Below are 22420 nucleotides of genomic sequence, written 5' to 3'. Positions count from 1 at the left end.
CAACTAGATTTTAGAATAAATGGGGGAGTTTTTATTTTATTTTATTTTTTTAAAGATTTGATTCCACTGGAGAAAAATTTCCATAAAATTATTAAGATTAAATCCATAATTTTCAAATAATAAAAGCACCCTTGTTTTTGCTCAAAAGAAATGAATTTGGTTTAGCAGTTGCCAAAAAATTGTTGATAGCAATAATTTCATGCATACAAAGTTGCAATATGAACACCTTCTACTTATCAGTGACTAAAATGGATGACTTTTCATTTTATAAATATAATTCCATTCCTCGTTTTCACATGGTGAACAGCAAATGGGATTTGTCCATAACAATCTTCTTCAACTTCTGCCATTTTATCCTCAACACCACCAAGATTCTTAGAATCAAATCTCCTTTTACACATATTCAATACGCAACTCAAACCAAATTGCAATGAACTTGGTACCAATATATATAGATAAAAATATATAACAAGCCAAATCAACAATGTTTGCAATTCCTTCAGCACAAGTGAGCTTGGAATGATGCATAACTTCAACTACTTGACATATGTAAGTCTAAAGCGCTCTTCCAGGTAGTCCGATGCTTTTATGGGTGGGAATCTGCATGTAACCATCAAAACGTATCAACTCTGTCACTGATCATAAACATATACCCAATTCATGTTGCTCTGATTTAATATTTTTCTTTAAGGATTCATATTTGGACATTGTTATGGGGATATAACCATTCAAGGACCTTCCGGTTGTGGGAAAAAGAACATAGAAAAAATCAAAACATACCAGAGTCTGTGCAATATAGCAGGAAATATAAAAGAGCAAGAGAAGGTAGGTCTTACTCTTCTTTCTGTTGTAGTTAACAAAACACCAGTTGAATCGATGTTCTATTTGATAGGTTGTTTTAACTTTAATTGAATCATAAAAATAGAAATCACCAGTTGAATCAATACCTTGGCGGGCAAGCCTCACTGCAACAGCTTTCCAAACATTCCACGATACAGTCTTTACCAGGATCCATGAAGAATGCCACCTGAAATGTTTGCAAAACAATTATAGAATAGAGAGTCCCCCCTCTTCAGTTGAAGAGGTATAGAATAAACAATGTGCAATGACTAGTGAATAAATTTCAATCTTTTGCACCCTCATCAAATAATCAGTTTATGAACAGATAATATCATTTGACATGAAGATTTCGAAGTGGAAAGGACATTCAACAAACTGCTCCTATTTCCTAACATAATTGAACTTTCCAAAAAAATGGAACTGTTATGCATAAACAGCAAAAGGGTGAATCATTACGGAGTAACGTTCTTGTCTAGGTGGCAGCACTCTATGCAGTGTTGACCTGCAAATGCATGACACAGAATTAGAGATACAAAGAAGCTGACGTTATTGTTTTACAAGCGCTCCAAGAAAAGCATTGAAAGCTTTGCGATAACAAACAACCTGAACAAACAATTGGTCCACCTCTCCATCATGTCCCCAATGTTAACAACGAATGCCCTACAGGTTCACATCCAATGTTCAGTACTTTTGTTTCAATGATGATATGTACAATCTGCCATCACTAATACTCACCCACTTATGCTTGGCACATCCTCCCAAACCTGAGGTTGTTTGGATTTCTCCCTGCAAATCTGCTTTCAGAAAGGTGAAACAGATGTTGGGTCGAAATAAAAAATTTAAGGTTTGCATGTTTTTAACAAGGAACATACCTGAAGCCCCGGAACACCATCCGTCATCAGAAGAGTGATCATTCCATAATCTGAATGAGCAGAAGCACCATATATTTCTTCACTTGAAGAGTCCAAGTCCCCTAACATCAGCATTAAGTGGCACATCATCTTTTCTATCTAAATATTTTTTCACTCCAATGGAAAGCTTTAGATACAAGTGCTCCATAAAAACTTCACATCAATCAAAGACTTCAACAAATATAAAGAAGCCAAGTAGTGTTACCATACCTGAGCCTGGATAATGTAATAACGAATAAATCCTAATGGTTCATTAAGGGCACCCACTTTCCCAAAGAAATTTTCATCTAATTTAAGGGACAGGGCAATTAAGGAGAGTAATTTAGTCCCAGCAGACCTGAGGAAGCAAATGTAGCACCACTTAAACCTTTCACAGGTAGCTGAATCTCATTGTATAGTTTTCCAAGCAAGATAGAGTTGAATTCAGAACTTAAAAGTAAGTTATGAACTGGGATGACAAAGGAATATATAAAAAGGTTGAGTATATCTATAAATTTATAATAGAAACTCTTTGCAGAAACCATAAATACCAATATGTGAATTAATAGCAGGGACTCACAGCACTTTTTGATGATAAGTCTCCATTGTGCTTCTCCAAGACGGTAGATCTTCTGCAATTTCCAAGACAAAACGACATCTTGAGTATAACTCAATTAAACTTCTTATATGAAGAAACTACTACAAGATGTTTTGTATAATAAGATAACCATACATACCTTCTAAAGACCATTGATTGAGGCCATCAGCTAGTGGACCAACATAGAAAGTTTCTTTAGAGTCACCTGTTGTTCAAGCAATCGAAAGTGATCAATCTGACCTCAAATCTTTACAGAAAACCAGAAGGAATTTGGAAAGAAATTTAACGCTACTGAAATGGGTGTATTGGAGAATCTTGAAAAAACGTATTAGCATCTCAAATCAAACTCGTTGATATAGTCATTGAACATGCAACTTAAGAAGAATGTTAGACATTAAAAAAGGAAAAGGAAAAGGGAAGTTCAAATAATTAAAATAGATAGAAATACCTTTGGTAGTTAAAGTAGTATCAAGTTTTTCAGCATAAAGTGCTGTATAGCCTCTGTGATTCTTGATAGCTAACTTCATCTTCTCTTCAATTGGGAATGAAAAGAAGTTGCTACTCTGCTCAAAAACTTTCTTAATCAATTCTTCATCGACCCCATGATTCACGAGGTAAAAGAAACCGTAGTCAATGCATGCCTGCTTAAAACCCGTAAGTTTAAAATCTTTTTTTTTTTCTTTTGGAAAGAGTTACAAATTGCATGCAAAAGAGATTGCTTTGGTTCTAAAACCAGTGTCTTTATATTACAATCAATAGACCCGAACTGAAACTGCCTAAAGATTGAATATTGGTAAAGCAAAAGGGTAAAGAAGAAATAAAAAGACGAACCTTACGGATAGAGTTGGCGGTGGAGAAGCGATCTGGTGAGGCCAAGTCAATGATCGGAAGTTGAAGGGCGTTAGACATTTTTCTTTGTTTCGTGGTTTCTGCTGTTCACTTCGCTTTGAAATTCAATCCTGTACCCCAATTTGGTCCATTTTTATTCTTTTTTTTATTTTTTTATTTTTTAAATATAATTGTTAAATCAAATGAAAAATGACAAATTTTTTATACGTATTATGTCAAAACACTAATATCGCATTCAAAGTTTTTAGATCTGATTACGTAATCAATCTAATTGGATTATTAATTTTTAATCTATTTATTTCGGGCTTAATTAAATAAATTATTAAAAAAATTATAAAAATTTTAAAAATATTAAAAATGAAAAAATCAGTCCAATTGTTAGATAGATCAATTCTTTGAATCAATTCAACAGTACATTCAATAAATTCATACTAATTCGTGGATTAACAAGCCCAACTTTTTATTATGAATTAATACTTTAAGTGACTCCCAATTTGATTAGTTAAACCAATCTGGTTCTTGAAGCTCCTATTCTTTTTTTTTTCCTTCTTTTATCGATTCAAATTATAACTACTCACTAATGGTTGACCAAAATTATTGTTGTGCGGAAGCGTGTACAAGAGTAAAATTATTGTACTAAAAAATCACACTAAAATTATTGTACTAAAAAATCACACTAAGTTTAATTCCCAGGAAAAAGAGGTAGATCACAAGAATCGCTTAAATACTAGGTCTTTTCTAGCCAGAATATCCCTCTATCGTAATTTAATAGCACAATAAATCACTACAATCATACTTACAAAATATGCAAAATAATACAATAAAGAACACTAGAATTTTAACGAGGTTCAGCAAATTTTGCTTACGTCATCGGGCACTACCAAATATATTTCACTCTAAAATACAAGTGAAGATTTACAAAGAGAGAGAAAAATGCCTTAAGTAAATAATGGTAAATGTGGGTTGATAGAAAATGAGAAATGGTTAGGCCTATTTACAGTGGAGGTACAGGGAGCAACTAGCAAAGTCACTATACAATTAGAGACTAAAATTTGCAATTATCTCATGTCAAATCTCAATCCCACTCTTGGTGCCTTAAATCTCATATTTCTAGTGCCAAAATTTTGTTACCCATATCTTTGTCTTTCCAAAGTATGGATGATTGCCAATAATTTTAATGTAAGATTCTTAATTTATACTTTCCATACATTTCTGTAAAGATAAAACGCGAAATTGGACAACCCAAATAAATCCACTTTTATTTCTTCCCACCACTTATAAATTCAACTCCAAACCAAAAAATTCAAACTGTACAATTTTTGAGATAAGGTTTTTTTTAATCATTTCCCTGTCAACATCTTAATTTTCAGACAATAAAAGTACCCAAAACATAACTTCTTCACTAATGATTGGCAAAAGAGCTTTGACTACCAATATCAACACCAGTGGTGTATCTAGGGGGCTGGCAGAGGCCTCACCCCCAAAAATAGAAAATTATTTATTTAAATCTTTTAGAAAATTTAAATTAGTAAATGTAAAATTATACTTTGCCCCCTTAAAAATTATAAAAAATTGATTTAATCATTTAAAAATGATAAAAATATATACTATTAAAAATTAAATTTTAATTTTGGTCCTTACTAAAACATTTTATGGCTTCACCCGTAATCAACACCATCACTTTTGATCTAATCATTATTTCAACATGCATCGTTTGTAACCTCATATTAATATTCCACTTCACATAACTTATTTTGTTTACTTTACAATTTGATCATTCTTCCTACTACTTTAATATACTAATTTGATTTCATGCATAATATTTGCACAAACATATTTAATCCAACTATTTAACATACTCTATACTGGAAATAAAATAAAATCAAGTAAAATTCTTGAACCGCTACCTTATATCTTTTAATCTCTTCACTTTCTTCACTTTAAATTCCAATTTCTTGCTTCCAAGATAGTATTCTAACTCTCTAGTGTTTCTACTTTACTTCTTCTTTTGGGTGGTTATGAAAAATTTTAACTGAATTAAGTGAAAAAGTGAGATTTCATGGAGAATGACTAAATTGCAAAGAAAGCAAAGTTTTCTTTCCTTCTCCTCTTCCACGAACGTAATATGCATGGGGAAAGATGATTGCCTTTCTCCCTTCTTATACAAATATTAAATTAATAAAATATTAATAAATATTTAAATAAAATATTTATAAAATATTATTTTATCCATTAAATAACACCAACATAATTATTAGACTCTTCTCTCTTGTTAATTGACTATTTTGTCCTTTATGATTTTTTAAAATTTCATTTTTGAATAATCACTTAATTTAGTAAAATTATGATTTATTCCTTCCTAATTCTCCACTTATTCAATTTGGTCCTTATTCATCCATTTTCCTTATTTTAAGAACCTTCCACTCTTAATATATTTACACTATTAACCCTTTAAATTTTTATATTTACACTTTAACCCTTTAAATTTTAAATATTTATATTTGGGTCACAAAACTTTTCATATGTTTATGATTTAGTCCCCACTTTAAATTAATGCATCATTCTCCATCAAAATTTTCTTTGACATTAGCTAAATTTTCACTTTTTATAACTTTTATTTCTTTATTCCTTTATTTTACTTTATCGAGGATAATTTCTCGATTTTTTCACTATTTCTATAATTAAACAATTTTCGAAGCGTTACATTCTCTTCTTTTTTTTTTTTCTTCTCTTATCAATTTAAATTATAACCACTCACGACCAAAATTCTAATGTAAGGTTCTTAATTTACACTTTCCATACACTCCTACAAAGATAAAATGTGAAATTGGGAAATCCAAATTTTTGAGAATAAGTCTACTCTTACTTCTTCTCACTACTTATTAATATTGAAAAGGAATTTTTAGTGTTATTATTTTTATTGATTGATTAAAGATTCAACTCCAATTAAAAAAATTCAAACAGTTGAATGTTTGAGCTGGGTTTTTTTTATCATTTCCATGTCATCTCGATTTTCAAACAGTAAAAGAGATTTGGCTATTAATATCAACTTGTTTAACAATTATTTAGGTATCAAATAGTGCATTTTAATAGTTAAAAGCAGTCTTTGAGCCTTAGTCCGAGCACTACGTTAAAACGAACCGGAACATGGAAAAAAATAAAATTTGGAGCCACTACGACAATTTGATGAATTTTTGTAACTTTGAGTTGGTGAGCAGCAAATAGGTTTACCTTCAACGATTGCCATATCATCCTCCACAACATCTGTCACACCCAAATTTTGGACCTTTAAAGTTAGGTGTTAGTATACCTTTGTAATTTGGTTTAAACCGAGTAATGATTTTTTTTATGATGTTAAAATTTGGATTGTAACGGGATTGGGAAGGTCTTCGTAGAACACCTTTTATATACATTTATTTAAATTATAAACTTATTCCGAAGATATTTAATATATTTCATTTCACAATGAGGAAGCTAAAAAAGGGAGGATATATGTTGGTTTTAAAATTTGATTTAATTCTGTAATTTTCTTTTATAGATTTAGGGTGAATTTGAATGAGTGGTATGTTTATTTATGGTTAGTGTGAAAATAATAGTGGCGGTGATATAAAATATTTTAGCGATGTAAGACAAAAAAATAAACTAAACGTATTGCATTGCACCACGCTCAATAACTCATCCAAACTCACCCGTACTAGATGTGAGGATAAGGAATTGAGCTCAATACTCAATAACTCATCCAAACTCACCCGTACTAGATGTGAGGATAAGGAATTGAGCTCAATGCTCAGTGAACTACATGGTGGGAGCTTGTTTATCTAACGGTTATTATGTAACCAGATAGTAAAAATTTTAGAAGGGGGGGTTGGATGGGTAATAATGACATAGGTTAGCAGTGGGATTGCTTAGATATGACTAAATACATTATAATCATAAAAAATAGTTTAATTAGGCTAGTGGAAGTGGGTGACCGGCTATTTCAATTAATGTTGGCCAAATTGTTTCTTTTGACTTGAAGCTATCTTTAATTTTATTTAACGTGTAGGGGAGAATTGTGAGTGGGAGTGGGTGGCGGACTAATAAATAATAAATTTAATATATTTTAATATTATTTTTAAATGTGTTTTTGGATGAATATTTATGCAAATCGGTGAATTTGATGCTCTTAATCCTTTTAATTTATGTTCTTATATTTAGGTGAGCATTTGTGAGTAGAAGGAGCAAAAATAAGAGAAAAAGAGCAGATTTCAAGAGCCACACGGGCTAGACACATGCCTATGTGTTAGCCCATGCCGATTTTGCACATTGCTTCCCAAACACGCGAAAAAATATAATTTTTAAGCTTTCTGAGCATTCTAAAGTCTATAAATGTCAAATATAAGAATAGATATTGGAGCCATCAGAGAAGATCGAAGAAAACACTCGAAGACCATTTGGAGCCAACTCTAAAGCAGATTTCTATCAAGATCGAAGACCTCCTTTTAATTTCTTTTGAAATTTTTATGAGTTTCTTTGTTTTTATGGTTTTTCTAACTTTGAGATGTTTTTATTCAAGATTATGAACTAATTTCCTAGATATATACTTAAGGAAGATGAAATCTATTATTTATTTTTTATTTTATGCAATAAATACTTGATTCTTGTTCTTAATTATGTATGTTTATCCCTTGTTTTAAAATTTCTGGGATATTAATTCATGTTTAATGTGCTTAAGTCAGTGGAAGAAAAGCCCCTGTTTAAGAGTAGATCTAGCATAATTGAGTGGAGTTGCATGCAATCCTAGAAATAGGATGACATAAATCTACTGGATTAGAATAAAATCTAATAGGGGAATCCATACATCGAGTTAATGCGACGATAGGGGTTTTAATTAGAAAGAAATTTCAATTATCAACCTAGAGTCGGCTGTTCTTACTCTCAAAAGAGATATTAACATAATTTAGGGATCGTTTAATTCAGATTCAAAATAATAGGTGAAGTTTAGTGAGTATTGTCTCTCTCATTGGTTATCTTCAATTATTTTTCCTATTTCATCTCTGTTGAGTTCTTAGTAAATTAGTTTAGTAATTTTAGTTTAAAGCACATCACTCCAATTTATTAGCTAAATAATTAGAAAACGGTAATTACTAATACTTTTAGTTTTCGTAGATACGATATCACAACTCACCGTAGTTATATTATTGTTCGATAGGTGTGCTTGTCTTTGTCGTAAATTTTAGTTAGCATGGAAAACACACATCACAGACAAACCAAGGGAGAAAGAAATAAGTAAGAAATGTTTTTTTGGGTGGTTAATATGGAGGAACTAAGGTATGTTTGGGTACACGGTGGGAGAAATTAAGTGATTAGAGTATTCAAGTAAAGTTTCAAGCATGGTAGACTCTTGCATCTCTTCTCTATATCAAAATATTGTAAATTGAAATGGTAGGATGTAGAACCATGAATTAACAATGACATGAAGCCCTCTTTGCTTAACTTAAACTCTTTAATGGCTGTAATGTTGGGTTCATATTATGATAACAACCCTTTTTCCTCTCTAATTATCATGCTTGGATGTTAGCTAGCAAAGAGTTGGAGGGACCAAACGGTTAGTGTGAGGCTCTCGGCATCTTAGCTCTTAGGAAAGTTATTTTGGTGAGTTCTCGAACAACACTTGAAATGTAACACCCCTCGCCCATATCCAACGCCGGGACAGGGTTCGAGGTATTACCTGACTTAAACTCAATCAATCACACAAAAACCGGGCCGTAAAATTTTGATCAATTTAAAAACTTTTCTTTTCACATGCAATCTGTCCCATATACGGGCTTACGAGGCCCAAAACATACATCCGGGGTGGTTCGGGACCCAACCAAGAACTCATGAAAAACTTAGAAAATCTCTTGCATCAAGGCTTCACAAGCCCGTGTGGGTATAGAGTACACGCCCGTGTGCTAGGGACACGCCCGTGTCCCAAACCCGTGTCTAAAAACCTAGACATTCTGCCAAAACCACACGACTAAGGCACACGCCCGTGTGTCTACCCATGTGGACAATTACAAGGCTATTTCCAAGCCATTTGTCACCCTCACAATATGTGCACACATACTTATCCAATAACATACAACATGGCATAAATGAGCTCTTAAACATATACAAACATGTTATGCTCAAATCAATTTCTTATGCAATAAATATCATAGAATTTGCTCACATCATTACCACATACTAGTCATAACTATCATTACATCACAAACCTCATGTCCATCACTAAGCATGCATAATCATTTCCACAAACCATTCATGATGCATTATTAATTATTTACCAATCACCTAATCTTGCATCAGTTACTAACTCATCAATGAATCTCATTTCAATCTCTAGGCATACATGCTATAAGCCACATCACAAAAGATAGTATCATACATATATATGAATAAACATTTAGGCCCACAACATCATTAGCCAACATAGGCCAACCCACATGGCTACAACACTTTATCAATACAAGCCAACACCTTTGGCTAAATCATAATATCACATACTCAACGTTAAAACCCTATACATGCCATAGACTCGAAACACTAGGATTTACTTACGCCGATAGCATTAACTCGACAGTGTGATAATATCTCTGACGGCCTCCAACTCGAGCTAACCTGACAACCCTAGGGAACATGGGAAAGAAAGGGGGCAAGCTTTACGCTTAGTAAGTTCATATGAAAACAATAAATAACTCATTAACATGTTTTATCAATGTTTACAACATATTCTCAAGTTCACAACAAGCTGTCTTCTTGAGTAATAGTCACTAAATTATTTATAATTGGATCTACGAAACTCCAAATTAAGTTCCGTTAATTTTCTCTGAAACTAGACTCATATAAATTTCTACCATAAAATTTCCAGAATTTTTATCTTAGCCAATTAGTACAGTTTATTCCTCAAAGTTACACCAGATTCACTGTCTGACAGTTTAGACCCTTTTGCATTAAAGTTCAATTATCTCATATCTTAGGACTCGAATAATGTTCTCGTCTATTTTTATGGAAACTAGAATCATTAAGGATTCTAATCATATAAATCATAACTCGTAAATATTTTTGTACAATTTATAATGATTTTCTAAAATCAGAGTAGGGGATCTCGAAGTCATTCTGACTCTATCCCATGCAACTTCAAATATCTCATTATAGGAAATTCTTTTGCTTACACGGTTTCTTTTATACGAAACTAGACTCAATAAGATTTATTCTCATATTTTATTTAGCTTCTAACTCATTTTCCACTATTTTTAGTGTATTTTCAAAGTTACACTACTGCAGTAACTCAAATCTATCAAGGCTAAGTTACTCTTAAGCTTAGTGTACATACTTGTACAACTTGTAACATAACTCAAGTATATACCTGTACCAAATCGTATTAAGTATATAATCATACTTTCTTTAACATGCCCTCCTTAGGGCTTTCATCACATCATCCATTTCATTACCCGTTGAATACTTGGGATGCTAAAGGATGTTCGGAATTATCATATGCCAAATAGAATGCCCAAGGCTATGTCCCCCACATGGTCTTACATGGATCCACATATCGTTGCCATATCTCGGATATGGTCTTATACAAGGTTTCATGTTAGTGTCGATGCCATGTCCCGGACATGGTCTTATACTAACACACATATCATCACATTTTCATTGAATCCTCACAAGTCAATTCCAATAGAGGCATACATCAACATTTTGTACAATATCAAGTATTAAGCACATCATAATGAAATTTGAGCATTACTTTCATACAAACTTCTAATATTTTAGGCCATACACTTAATGCCATAACAATAAAGAATTTTAATTCAAGCATGATATTGCATTATTGTTACCATACGAACTTACCTCGATACCACAAAGGTGAAAAAGACATAATCATCCATAAATCGATTTTCCCCGTTCTAGGCCCAAATCGCATTTTTCAACATCGAAAACATCACATTTAGCTTATTAAAACAATGTGCTAATCAAATTAGTCCATTGACACACTTTGGCAAAATTTAAAATTTTGCCCCTCTATTTTGCCAAAATTACCAAATTTCCCCTAGGCTCGAAAAATGATTTTTATTCAGTTTCTTTACTCAATAAGCCTAGATAAACCATTTTCATAACTATGGAAACTCACAAAAATCATTATTACACACACTAACACCTTATCTTACAACTTGGCAAACTAGCCCTTTTTAAGGTGTTTTCATGCAATTTCTTTCACAAAAGTTGTTTATTAGACAACTAGGACTCATAATCTTCCATAAAAACACAGAAAACAACATATTTACTCTCATGGCAAAACCCTAAACTCTTCATCATTTTGAAAACTAGACCCCTCATATGAAAGCTCATGCTTTAGGGGTTCCAAAAATATAAAAATCAGAAACAACCAAAGATCACTTACTAGCAAGGGATGTAAGTGGCTGATATTTCAAAGCTTCAAAACCCCTTTCTTTGCTGCATATTTCAGTGGTGGAGAAGAGAAAATGATAACTTTTTCTTTTTTATTTGTTAATAATAAAACTAGTCAAAATTGGTGACCAACTTCACCTAATTTTGACTTTTCAACAATTTTTGTCCCCTCATGACCGGTCATGCTTCATTTAGGGGTTTAATTTCACTTTAAAGCCCCCCAATTTAATACACAAGGCAATTTAACACCTTAGGCATCAAAACACAACTTTTACCTTTTACGCCATTTAGTCCTTTTTCGAAATTGGACTAGAAATCGCTAAAATTAACTTACTAAAATTTATATGCACTTATAAAATTATATTATAACACATAAAATAATACTAAAATAATTTTTTCTAGCCTCGAAATAGTAGTCCCGAAACCACTGTTCCAACTAGGCCCAAAAGCGGGCTGTTACATGAAAACTTGTTGAATTCGGCTGGAAGTTGTGGGAACTATCTCTTGATTAAGGATGTTGCTGTTAATTTTGCGTATCTTGTATTGTGGTTTAAAATGCAAAAAATAGCATGCATTGTTGTTCGGTTTATGCTTGAGAAGTTTAAAATTTGGGAGCTTAAAACAGTTTAAATTGCGATTCATATTGCTGTCCAAAAATTCAGTTTTAGTAATGTCCCATTATTAATGGTTGAAGCTTAGAAACAAGTAATTGATCAAAGGATGTAGGGAGCTAAATTGTCTGAAAATGTAGTTGTTGTTAGCTGGAGAACTACTCGAATGCATGCTAGAGTTTAATATGTCCGGATGTATACTGGAAATTAATAATGTCCGAATGAATGTTAGAATTAAACATGTCCGAATTACCTTGCTTAATTAGATTAAATGTGTCTGTAATTTAACCCTGTCTATGCAATAAAGTTGTTGTTATGTTTCAAAACAGGTCAAGAGCTTATATATTTAAAATTAAATTAGTACATTGCATGATCTTGTATGATTAATTAAATGCTTATTGGTGGCATTGATATATCATTATCCAATTATAAGACAAAATATATGTATAAAATATTGAAATCTTATATGTATCATGATGTTTGTTTGAGTGTTTAATACGGGTGTAAATGAACAGAATGTTTGATAAATTATTCGTGAACCGTTTGTATAACGTCCGTTTATTAAATAGGTATGAAATTTTTTTTATGTTCGTTTAATAAACGAACGAACACGAACGGAGGTGTATTTGGTTCGTTTATGTTTACGAACAAGCTCATTTATTGACTCATTTATTTATTAATGGTATTTTCTTATAAAAATTCCATTAGTATATATTAGTAAAATTATATTGGTTTGTATTTTTTTCATTTATAATATAATTATTAATATTTATATTTGACTATTTTATATCTAAACAATATATTTGTATGTATTTATTGTTTGTTTGTTTGTTTATTATTAATTACATTGTTCGTGAACATGTTTAAGTATATGTGTATGAACATGTTCGTAAACACTAAACAAACGAATATGAACACATATAATTTTAAATAAACGAATATGAACAAAACTTTGAATTTTTTAACGAACACAAACTAAACAGGAACAAACTTAAAAATAAACAAACAAATATGAATAGATGTTTACTCGTTTAAGCTCTGTTTATTTACAACCCTAGTGTTTAGAATGAAATGCCCTGGAGAGAACTCAATCATGTTTAATTGTGAGCCTTTCTTAGCCTTTGTCAAATTTTAATTGCTTAAATTTCTACATTTTTCTGCCTTATGTTTTCTGTTTTCGGTAGAAGAAGTTATGTAACGCCCCAAAAATTGGGCCTAGAAAGAATTGGGCCTTGAGTCTGGAATTCGTATAGAAGAAAACCTGAATAATTAAGAAGTTTTAAATATTACCGTTTAAGAAAAAAATTGAATTACTACTAGAAAATTTTTACTATTACGGATATTTTAAATTTTTACGAAATTTTAATTAGTATTATGAGATAAAATTATTATTCTTAGAAAAATATTACTATATGTATGTTTGAAAATTTTTTATGAAAATTATTATTATTTACTGTATTATTGATATTTGAAATTTTTATTATTAGATATATTTATAAAATTATTATTATTATAATTATTATTATTAGATAGGGAAAAATAAAATAAAATATATATATTTATAAAAGTATTATTGTTTTGGTGTTTAAGACTCTAGAAAAATTTTAATTTTATGCTACCTTAGGGAATCTGGGCAGTAGGCCTTAATAAAAATTTGGGCTACGTTTTAGCATAAAGGAGCACTTGGCCCAGTGGCTAAGCATCCTAGGAAGGTGTGGGAGGTGCTTGGGTTTAAGGCGCGGCGTGCCCAATTTGGGTTTTTTTTAATATGCAGATCGCGGCAAGAATAAGGGTTAAGAGGAGTTGCGAGTATAATTTAACACAAAGACCGCTTTGGCTCAGTGGCAGCAGCGCGCTAAGGAAACCCAGTGGTCACGAGTTTGAAGGCAGGGGGAACCGAAACTTGTTTTATTTTTTTAAGAAGCCCGTGACTGAAGCGGATAAGGTTTATAAGTAAATGCAGTCGAAATATAACAAAAGCGAGGGTGTGTAGCAGCGGCAAGCAGGGTGGCTGTAACGCCCCTAACCCGAATCCGTCACCGGAATAGAGTTACGGAGCATTACCGTAGTTACCGATTCATTTATCAGATATTTCATTAATCCGATATCTTTTTTTTTCCACGTTCAAGTCTCGTATTCAAGTCATCCGGATCTTTATAAAGAAATTTGATCGTCGTTTTCATTTATTTTATGTTATAATACATTCAACTAATGCTCTAAACAAAATTATCATTTTACCCCTAAACTTTTAATTAATGACAATTTCATCCTTTGGTTAAAATAAAATAAAATTATTGCAATTTAATCCTTATTTCTAGCCGTTATTCTCACACAAATTGATAACAACCTATGAATTCTATAAAATGTCAGAATTTTTCATAATTTCAACACTTTTCAATTTAATCATTAAAACATGTTTTTCCCTGATCTTGAGCTAAATTAATAATTTCATTCAATTTTGTAATTTAAATAATAAAATAATCCATTTCATGCAAATTGGTCATTTCTAACATTTTTTTACAAAATTGCCCATAAAATTTTACTTTTATTCAATTTAGTCCATGAGCCTAAAACATACAAATTAGCCATGCTAGCTGAATATTCATACATATTTTCCTCCTCCTCCTCTCCATTCCACATCCTTAATTTATATAACATGCAACAAGTAACATTATCAATAATTTCACTATTTACTTATGTATATTCAAAACTATCCATTTGCGTCATAGTCACTAAATTATTTATATCTTAAGCTACAGAACTCAAAATTAAGATCCGCTAATTTTCCATAAAACTAGACTTACTTATCTTATTACCATAAAATTTTCAGAATTTTTGGTTTAGCCAATAAGTACAGTTTATTCTTTAAAGTTGCCCCTGTTCTGCTGTCTAACAGTTCCGACCCTTCTTCACTAAGAATTAATTATCTCATTGTACGAGATTCGAATGATGTTCCCGCTTATTTATATTGAAAATAGACTCTTTAAGGATTTTAAACATATAAATTTAATCCCTTAATTATGTTTCTCCAATTTTTTATGATTTTTCAAATTCAGAAAAAGGGAACCCGAAATCATTCTGACATTGTCTCACAAAACTTATTATATCTCATGATTTACAATTCCATTGCTTACACCGTTTCTTCTATAAGAAACTACACTCAATAAGCTTTAATTTCATATTTTATTCATCCTCTAATTAGATTTCTAAAATTTTTGGAGGTTTTTCAAAGTTAGACTATTGCTGCTGTCCAAAACTGTTTTAGTGCAAAATGTTGATTTTCATTTTGCCCCAAATTTCACAGTTTATACAATTCAGTCCTTACTTAATTAACCCCTCAATTAAACTAATTTTCTCAATTAATAATTTTCCTAGACATTATAAGTTATTTCATAACTATTGAAATTCAGAATTTCCACATAAAACTCTAACTTCAAACTCTTTTACAATTTAGGTTCCAAACATTCACTTTCTATTCAATTCTTTCAATAAAATCTGCATATAAACAATTTAAATCTCTAATTCTATGTCAAATCATCATATACTTCCAGCACATATTCATAGAAACTTTCAATTTCTTTCATAGAATCAAGAACTAATGAATTCAACAAATGGACCTAGTTGTAAAAGTCACAAAAACACAAAAATTTCAAGAAATAATCAAGAATTGAACTTACTTGAAGTAAAAATATGAAAAACCAGCTTAAGGGAACTCTTCCATGGTGGTTTTTCTGATGAGAATGCAGAAAAATAAAGAGAAATCTAGATAATTCCACATTAGTCCTAGCTTTATTTAGTAAATTTTGCAATTTTCCAATTTTATCCTTATTTTCTTGGTGATTTCATGCTCTTGCCGTCCAGCCCAAATAGACCTTGGGTCTATTTACCTTTTAAACCCTCTTTCTTTTATCATTTAAGCTATTTAATCATTTCCCACAATTTTGCATTTGATACAATTTAGTCCTTTTTGTTCAATTAGCTATCAGTACTTTAAAATTTCTTGACGAAACTTTAATACTAACTTATTAACACTCCATAAATATTTATAAAAATATTTATAGCTCGATTTAAAATTCCTGAGGTCTCGATACCTCGTTTTCAATTCTAATTATTTTAATATATATATATTTTGTACATTTCACTATTTCAAAATTTTTCCTAACTTCACATTTAACTTATACTCACTAAATTAATAATATTTCCTACTCATTTTTCAGATTTAGTGATCTCGAATCACTGTTCCGACACCATAAAAATTAGGCTGTTACAACTCTCCCCCTCTTTAGGGATTTTCGTCCTCGAAAATCTTACCAGAAGAAGTTGCTTTCAACACTCATAAAACACCTTTACTAACTTCTCAGAATCACAATTTGATTTAACCTCGAATATCTTTTCCATTCACCTTTGAACTCTAGAACACAATGTTGGAACATACTGTCAAAATTCTAAATTACCCTCTCAGGGATACATATACTCAGCTGATCTGTCAAATGAAAACTCTGTACCTACTGAAATGATCATACAGATCTTTCTTTGTCAAATGAACAACCATAAACTAAATAACATTTTCCTTTCCGATGTTAATGACAATCCCAATTCGAAATCTATAGTCATTTTATCTTATAACACACTAGTATTATCATTGACTGCAATAATCCTAAATGTTCTTAATGTTCGGCTTACTTGCTAACAAATAGACATCTGAACATGAACTCAAAGATATTATGTAACGCTCGTGCAATCACTAGTACATCTAACTCACAAGAAGATAATAAAGATCTTGATATTTTCTCAAAGAAAGCCAGAAGAAAAACACTGCTTACCGACTTTGGACTTCCATCATAACAGAGATAATATATTTCCCGCATGTATAAAACAAAATCATAATCAGTAGAAACATAAGAATAGTCTCACATAAATTTTTACCATTAACTTCATTTCCAACATATATTTTTACCATTAACTTCATTTCCAACATATTAAAATAGAATTCCAAGAAGATGAAGAAATGATGATCATAAACCGACCAGACCAATAGGGCTTTCGTCTAACATCATAATTAACTAGCATTCTCAAAACATCAAAACTCCACCAGAGACTGAACAACCACACACATATCTCTGAGGATAAAAGAATATATAGAATACCTAGAAAAGATGATCATATTCATTTCAACTGTAACTATCACACACAGACATCTTTACTACTCAATTATCATTTTTTTTTCATTTTTTTTACTAATTCTGTCATCATGAACCCCGCATCATTCCATTCACTAACGAAAACCAATTCGGGAAAAATTTCAGCAAACACATACTTCAGACATTGTATCTGAATAAGTCGACTAGCCGAGGTTAACTTTTTCTTTAATCGTGACATTACGTAATCTGAATAATCTTTAGAATAATCTGATATCTTTTTTTTTAAAACTGTATTCACTTGTCAAACTATTTTCAACTCCGTCTGCATTATTAATTATTTTAAACATATAAATTTAATCCCTTAATTATTTTTATCCAATTTTTTATGATTTTCCAAAGTCAGAAAAGGGGAACCCAAAATCATTCTGATATTGTCTCACAAAACTTATTATATCTCATGATTTACAATTCCATTGCTTACACCGTTTCTTCTATAAGAAACTAGACTCAATAAGATTTAATTTCATATTTTATTCATCCTCTAATTAGATTTCTAAAATTTTTGGAGATTTTTCAAAGTTAGACTATTGCTGCTGTCCAAAACTGTTTTAGTGCAAAATGTTGATTTTCATTTTGCCCCAAATTTCACAGTTCATACAATTCAGTCCTTACTTAATTAACCCCTCAATTAAACTAATTTTCTCAATTAATAATTTTCCTATACATTATAAGTTATTCCATAACTATTAAAATTCAGAATTTCCACATAAAACTCTAACTTCAAACTCTTTTACAATTTAGGTCCCAAACATTCACTTTCTATTCAACTCTTTCAATAAAATCAGCATATAAACAATTTAAAGCTCTAATTCTATATCAAATCATCATATAATTCCAGCACATATTCATAGAAAATTTCAATTTCTTTCATAGAATCAAGAACTAATGAATTCAACAAATGGAGCTAGTTGTAAAAGTCACAAAAACACAAAAATTTCAAGAAATAATCAAGAATTGAACTTACTTGAAGTAAAAATATGAAAAACCAGCTTAAGGGAACTCTTCCATGGGGTTTTTGCTGATGAGAATGCAGAAAAATAAAGAGAAATCTAGATAATTCCACTTTAGTCCTAGCTTTATTAAGTAAATTTTGCAATTTTGCAATTTTGTCCTTATTTTCTTGGTGATTTCATGCTCTTGCCGTCCAGCCCAAATAGAACTTGGGTCTATTTCATTTTAAACCCTCTTTCTTTTATCATTTAAGCTCTTTAATCATTTCCCACAATTTTGCATTTGATACAATTTAGTCCTTTTGTTCAATTAGCTATCAGTACTTTAAAATTTCTTGACTAAACTTTAATACTAACTTATTAACACTCCATAAATATTTATAAAAATATTTATGGCTCGATTTAAAATTCCCGAGGTCTCGATACCTCGTTTTCAATTCTAATTATTTTAATATATATATTTTTTGTACGTTTCACTATTTCAAAATTTTTCCTAACTTCACATTTAACTTATACTCACTAAATTAATAATATTTCCTACTCATTTTTTAGATTTAGTGATCTCAAATCACTGTTCCGACACCACTAAAAATTAGGATGTTACAGTGGCTGAGTGTTCTGGAGGTTGAAGGTTCGAGTGGGGTGGAAGGCGGAAATCCCCTTTTTATTTTTAAGCGGACTGGAGCTTCAGCAGGTAACCTTTAAGACTAAATGTGACGGTATATTGTTGAAAGCAAATGCATGTCCCAGTGTCCAGCAGCATGCTGGGCAACCTGGAGGTCCCAGGTTCGAGCAGCGTTACGCGCAGGAGGGTGCTTCTTTTTGCTGTACGTGCGTGGGAAGGGCCTTACGGGATTGAAACGCTACCAGCAACAGGAGGAGTCGGCTGAGCGGTGGACTGCTGCTCAGCAGTGGAGAGTTTGAATTAAATTCAAACTTTGAATTTGGCCATGAATTAAGGAGATAAGGAAGGAATTAAAATTTGAAAAGGATTTTATTTTATTCTAATCTTATCTTACTTCTTTTGCTCATATTCTTTTCTATTTTTCCCAAAAGCTGAACAATTCTCTCCATTTCTATTTTCTTTCCTCGAAGCCAAATTCTTTTTAAAACAACTTTTTCTTCTCAAATAGTGGTTGCCGATTACTCCTTTGGTTGAAACTATATCTCCTTTCCTTTTAATCTTTCAAAAGACCGAACCTCTAATCTTACATCTCTTCCTCTACTGATGGTCTCTTCGATGGTGAACTTATCGTCACCTATTTTTTTCTTTTAGATCGCAATAGCCATTTTCTAGGATAGATCCAAAAGCTGAAAATCTTCATATTTTAGTAATTCGGGAATTAATATTTAGATCTATTTTCTACGCATGTTTAAGTTGAATTCACAACGGAATGGGGGTAGAAAGGTATTTGGAATGTTCTTCAAAGAGTAGATCTCTTGGTAAGTATTTGAACCTTCTTTCCATTTGTATCTTGTAGTTTAAGAAAAGCTGAAAAGCCCTATATACATAGGGTGGCTGTCAACTAAGACTGAAAGGGTTTTTGGTGTTATTTGGTTTGTTGGTGCTAATGAGGATTAAAGGCTGCCGATCGAGGAGTGTGTGAAAAGCTTAGATCATCAGAGTGACTAAATCTAGATCTAGTCATCAATTTCGGCAAAGGTATGAATTCTAGGGCCATTGTGGATGGTGGCCGAATATGTAAGTGATGATAATAGGTAGTTTTCGATTTGGTTTAAATATTACCATGATCTAATCTATAAGCAGTTGATTATAGGAGAAATCGCGTAGGAGATCTCGTCAAGGAATATCGCAAATTAGGTGTGTAAACGACACCCACTCATAGACTAGATCGGCAAAAGCTGAAAAGCCGAAATGCCGGAAAGCCAGCATTTTGTGAACTTGCGAGCGTGCGAGCGCTCGTGAGATGGTTGTTTGTTAGTTTTGGTAATCTAAAGCGGTATGATTGCAGAGTGCGCAATTTCGTGCACTTCGATATATTTGGGCTTAATGGGCCGAAAACGAGTTAGTGGGCCAATGGGCCCAATTCGGTAAAAACGCTCGGTAAGTGCTTCTGTTAATGTGTTAATGGTTAGAATGTGTATGTAAACTCTAGAATAGTAAATTTTATTAAACTACACCTAAATATGAAAATTACCGTTTTACCTCTAGGTGCAAAATGACCGTCATACCCCTAGGGATAATTTTGACTGAAATGCATGATATTCTGATTATGTTTGTTGTATGCCATGACATGTATATCTGTTGCATGGGGTTGGGTTTTGTTATGGAGGAAGAACCCGTTCTGGTGGCTGTGCCACATATTCTGATATAAGCAGCTTTGTTGCGAATTATAGTTAGTGCCGCAACCGGTGCTAACACTGTAAGTGTAGGGATGGCGTGGGTGATTTGTTCCCCACAGGAAGTGTAGGGATGGACGGAGGCAAGTGCAGGGTTGGATGGGGTTATCATGCATTAATCATATGAGACTATTTTGTTATGGGCCAACTATGTTAATATGGGCAAGGCCCAGTATATCTCGACTTGTAATAGAGCTACGGCCCAGATTGATACTGATATGGGCTAGGCACAATATACTCTGATACTGTAAGGGTCTATGGCCCAGATTAATGTTGATATGGGTTAAAGCCCAGTTAACACTGATTTCTGAATAGGGCTTAGGCCCAGTAAAGCTTGAACTGATTTGGGCTCTGGTTGGGATACTTTACACACTGAGTTTTCCAAACTCACCCCATTTCTCTTCCATCCTTGCAGATGAGCCCTAGTTGGTGGACTTGGAGCTGGGCGGGGTTCAGAGTGGCCACGAAGATTAAGTTTCTATTTTCTTTAAAATAAGTTTCGCATTTATTATTTTGATTATTTTTATTCTGGTTTAAGTTGTAATAAGGCCGTTCTTTTTATTATTTTTAATATTTTGGGTTATTAAATTGGTTAGCTCTAGGGCGCGTTTTATAAAAGTTACTTATTTTTAAAATATCACGATTACCGAGCAAAGCTTCCGCAACGTAAATGTTTTCAAAGCAAATAAATATTTTAAATGGACTTAAACTTAATTTGTTGTTCGTGGACAAGTAATATGCTTTAAGTGTGGCAATGAATGTGTGCATGTCTAGGATTGGATCCATGAAGAGCTTGGTACTTAAGCAGTCCAATAGACTCACCTCCTCTTTTCTGGCTTCCTACCTGGTGCACAGCTTCCATTCACTTTAATCTATAACGAAAATATTCTTTTCAAAGATTTTTAATTAAAACATGAGTTTTACAATAACGCTCCAATGAGTTTTACATCAAGAAGGGTTTTCAATGAAAACATGGTTTTCGAAAAACACGGTTTTCAAAAAATACTTCAATGTGACACGCCAAATTCAGCCGTAACGTCTGGGATGGGTTTGGGGTGTTACAAGTTATTTGATAAAAGAAAAATCTGATTTAAAGGTTGTTGATGTCGTGGTTAAGGCCGTTATTGCACAAAAATGTTGTTTTGCTCTTCTTATGATGAATGTTGTGCAATTAAGACATGGTGAAATTGTTCAAATTAACATTGTTGGCATACAAGGTTACATTGTTGTTATACTCAGCTGTAAAGTGAAATAAACCAAGTTTAATTTGTCCAATTTGCATGTTTTTTAAGCTATCATGCTGTTTCGAATTGGAGGAAAAAAATCTACTCTTCTAAATGTTAATATTTTTGCTGTTCAAATGTTATACTTTCAACATTTAATTCCAAGCTATGTGTCTTAATTATTTTGATTAACGAAGATGTCTAAAAGAGGACACAACAAATATTCTTTTTTGGTGAAAAAATAGAATAATTAAACTATTTACAAAAATTAGACTATCCCCACCAATGGGGAGGTCTCAAACAAAAGTAAATTATTTGTTCTATGTTGGACCAAATTGACCAAACGATCAGTTTCTTTATTATCCTCTCTAAAAATGTGCCTAATGTTTCACTGTTTAAATCGGGAGAACATCTGATGGATCCTCTTGATCAAGGCAGAATTGGACCTTTTTGGAGAATTCACT

The 22420-nt window shown here is 32.0% G+C and overlaps 1 pseudogene; it reads right to left on the bottom strand.

The window, feature by feature from the left end:
• Positions 1-240: 240 nt before the first annotated feature.
• LOC107934066 (2-oxoglutarate-Fe(II) type oxidoreductase hxnY-like) lies at positions 241-3318 on the bottom strand (annotated as a pseudogene).
• Between the last annotated feature and the right edge of the window lie 19102 nt (positions 3319-22420).

This window comes from Gossypium hirsutum, chromosome A08, assembly GCF_007990345.1.
Source record: "Gossypium hirsutum isolate 1008001.06 chromosome A08, Gossypium_hirsutum_v2.1, whole genome shotgun sequence".
Taxonomy (NCBI): domain Eukaryota; kingdom Viridiplantae; phylum Streptophyta; class Magnoliopsida; order Malvales; family Malvaceae; genus Gossypium; species Gossypium hirsutum.
This window is presented reverse-complemented; position numbering and strand designations above follow the sequence as displayed.